Source organism: Anomaloglossus baeobatrachus, unplaced genomic scaffold (assembly GCF_048569485.1).
Source record: "Anomaloglossus baeobatrachus isolate aAnoBae1 unplaced genomic scaffold, aAnoBae1.hap1 Scaffold_312, whole genome shotgun sequence".
Taxonomy (NCBI): Eukaryota; Metazoa; Chordata; class Amphibia; order Anura; family Aromobatidae; genus Anomaloglossus; species Anomaloglossus baeobatrachus.
The window spans coordinates 145,215-149,490 of NW_027442529.1; positions in this window are offsets into that span (position 1 = coordinate 145,215).

A 4,276-nucleotide genomic window follows, 5' to 3' on the forward strand; every position below is an offset into this window, starting at 1 on the left:
AACAGATGCAAGCTTGTCCTGTTTGGTGGAGATGATATTTAATAAAATAAGTAGAAATCCACAAAAAGTTTTGTTTGGTTATCTTGCAATCCCGAGATAATCGTCTCCATGCTCCAAATCCATTTTAAAGCCATTTTTAAGGCATTTCGCGCATACATGAAATGAACACATTTTTCTCCAAAACTATAACAGATGCAAGCTTGTCCTGTTTGGTGGAGATGATATTTAATAAAATAAGTAGAAATCCACTAAAAGTTTTGTTTGGTTATCTTGCAATCCCGAGATAATCGTCTCCATGCTCCAAATCCATTTTAAAGCCATTTTTAAGGCATTTCGCGCATACATGAAATGAACACATTTTTCTCCAAAACTATAACAGATGCAAGCTTGTCCTGTTTGGTGGAGATGATATTTAATAAAATAAGTAGAAATCCACTAAAAGTTTTGTTTGGTTATATTGCAATCCCGAGATAATCGTCTCCATGCTCCAAATCCATTTTAAAGCCATTTTTAAGGCATTTCGCGCATACATGAAATGAACACATTTTTCTCCAAAACTATAACAGATGCAAGCTTGTCCTGTTTGGTGGAGATGATATTTAATAAAATAAGTAGAAATCCACTAAAAGTTTTGTTTGGTTATCTTGCAATCCCGAGATAATCGTCTCCATGCTCCAAATCCATTTTAAAGCCATTTCAAAGGCATTTTGCGCATACATGAAATGAACACATTTTTCTCCAAAACTATAACACATGCAAGCTTGTCCTGTTTGGTGGAGATGATATTTAATAAAATAAGTAGAAATCCACTAAAAGTTTTGTTTGGTTATATTGCAATCCCGAGATAATCGTCTCCATGCTCCAAATCCATTTTAAAGCCATTTTTAAGGCATTTCGCGCATACATGAAATGAACACATTTTTCTCCAAAACTATAACAGATGCAATCTTGTCCTGTTTGGTGGAGATGATATTTAATAAAATAAGTAGAAATCCACTAAAAGTTTTGTTTGGTTATCTTGCAATCCCGAGATAATCGTCTCCATGCTCCAAATCCATTTTAAAGCCATTTTTAAGGCATTTCGCGCATACATGAAATGAACACATTTTTCTCCAAAACTATAACAGATGCAAGCTTGTCCTGTTTGGTGGAGATGATATTTAATAAAATAAGTAGAAATCCACTAAAAGTTTTGTTTGGTTATCTTGCAATCCCGAGATAATCGTCTCCATGCTCCAAATCCATTTTAAAGCCATTTTTAAGGCATTTCGCGCATACATGAAATGAACACATTTTTCTCCAAAACTATAACAGATGCAAGCTTGTCCTGTTTGGTGGAGATGATATTTAATAAAATAAGTAGAAATCCACTAAAAGTTTTGTTTGGTTATCTTGCAATCCCGAGATAATCGTCTCCATGCTCCAAATCCATTTTAAAGCCATTTTTAAGGCATTTCGCGCATACATGAAATGAACACATTTTTCTCCAAAACTATAACAGATGCAAGCTTGTCCTGTTTGGTGGAGATGATATTTAATAAAATAAGTAGAAATCCACTAAAAGTTTTGTTTGGTTATCTTGCAATCCCGAGATAATCGTCTCCATGCTCCAAATCCATTTTAAAGCCATTTTTAAGGCATTTCGCGCATACATGAAATGAACACATTTTTCTCCAAAACTATAACAGATGCAAGCTTGTCCTGTTTGGTGGAGATAATATTTAATAAAATAAGTAGAAATCTACTAAAAGTTTTGTTTGTTTATATTGCCATCCTGAGATAATCGTCTCCATGCTCCAAATCCATTTTAAAGCCATTTTTAAGGCATTTCGCGCATACATGAAATGAACACATTTTTCTCCAAAACTATAACAGATGCAAGCTTGTCCTGTTTGGTGGAGATGATATTTAATAAAATAAGTAGAAATCCACTAAAAGTTTTGTTTGGTTATCTTGCAATCCCGAGATAATCGTCTCCATGCTCCAAATCCATTTTAAAGCCATTTTTAAGGCATTTCGCGCATACATGAAATGAACACATTTTTCTCCAAAACTATAACAGATGCAAGCTTGTCCTGTTTGGTGGAGATGATATTTAATAAAATAAGTAGAAATCCACTAAAAGTTTTGTTTGGTTATCTTGCAATCCCGAGATAATCGTCTCCATGCTCCAAATCCATTTTAAAGTCATTTTTAAGGCATTTCGCGCATACATGAAATGAACACATTTTTCTCCAAAACTATAACAGATGCAAGCTTGTCCTGTTTGGTGGAGATGATATTTAATAAAATAAGTAGAAATCCACTAAAAGTTTTGTTTGGTTATCTTGCAATCCCGAGATAATCGTCTCCATGCTCCAAATCCATTTTAAAGCCATTTCAAAGGCATTTTGCGCATACATGAAATGAACACATTTTTCTCCAAAACTATAACACATGCAAGCTTGTCCTGTTTGGTGGAGATGATATTTAATAAAATAAGTAGAAATCCACTAAAAGTTTTGTTTGGTTATCTTGCAATCCTGAGATAATCGTCTCCATGCTCCAAATCCATTTTAAAGCCATTTTTAAGGCATTTCGCGCATACATGAAATGAACACATTTTTCTCCAAAACTATAACAGATGCAAGCTTGTCCTGTTTGGTGGAGATGATATTTAATAAAATAAGTAGAAATCCACTAAAAGTTTTGTTTGGTTATATTGCAATCCCGAGACAATCGTCTCCATGCTCCAAATCCATTTTAAAGCCATTTTTAAGGCATTTCGCGCATACATGAAATGAACACATTTTTCTCCAAAACTATAACAGATGCAAGCTTGTCCTGTTTGGTGGAGATGATATTTAATAAAATAAGTAGAAATCCACTAAAAGTTTTGTTTGGTTATCTTGCAATCCCGAGATAATCGTCTCCATGCTCCAAATCCATTTTAAAGCAATTTTTAAGGCATTTCGCGCATACATGAAATGAACACATTTTTCTCCAAAACTATAACAGATGCAAGCTTGTCCTGTTTGGTGGAGATGATATTTAATAAAATAAGTAGAAATCCACTAAAAGTTTTGTTTGGTTATCTTGCAATCCCGAGATAATAGTCTCCATGCTCCAAATCCATTTTAAAGCCATTTTTAAGGCATTTCGCGCATACATGAAATGAACACATTTTTCTCCAAAACTATAACAGATGCAAGCTTGTCCTGTTTGGTGGAGATGATATTTAATAAAATAAGTAGAAATCCACTAAAAGTTTTGTTTGGTTATCTTGCAATCCCGAGATAATCGTCTCCATGCTCCAAATCCATTTTAAAGTCATTTTTAAGGCATTTCGCGCATACATGAAATGAACACATTTTTCTCCAAAACTATAACAGATGCAAGCTTGTCCTGTTTGGTGGAGATGATATTTAATAAAATAAGTAGAAATCCACTAAAAGTTTTGTTTGGTTATCTTGCAATCCCGAGATAATCGTCTCCATGCTCCAAATCCATTTTAAAGCCATTTCAAAGGCATTTTGCGCATACATGAAATGAACACATTTTTCTCCAAAACTATAACACATGCAAGCTTGTCCTGTTTGGTGGAGATGATATTTAATAAAATAAGTAGAAATCCACTAAAAGTTTTGTTTGGTTATCTTGCAATCCCGAGATAATCGTCTCCATGCTCCAAATCCATTTTAAAGCCATTTTTAAGGCATTTCGCGCATACATGAAATGAACACATTTTTCTCCAAAACTATAACAGATGCAAGCTTGTCCTGTTTGGTGGAGATGATATTTAATAAAATAAGTAGAAATCCACTAAAAGTTTTGTTTGGTTATCTTGCAATCCCGAGATAATCGTCTCCATGCTCCAAATCCATTTTAAAGCCATTTTTAAGGCATTTCGCGCATACATGAAATGAACACATTTTTCTCCAAAACTATAACAGATGCAAGCTTGTCCTGTTTGGTGGAGATGATATTTAATAAAATAAGTAGAAATCCACTAAAAGTTTTGTTTGGTTATCTTGCAATCCCGAGATAATAGTCTCCATGCTCCAAATCCATTTTAAAGCCATTTTTAAGGCATTTCGCGCATACATGAAATGAACACATTTTTCTCCAAAACTATAACAGATGCAAGCTTGTCCTGTTTGGTGGAGATAATATTTAATAAAATAAGTAGAAATCTACTAAAAGTTTCGTTTGTTTATATTGCCATCCTGAGATAATCGTCTCCATGCTCCAAATCCATTTTAAAGCCATTTCAAAAGCATTTTGCGCATACATGAAA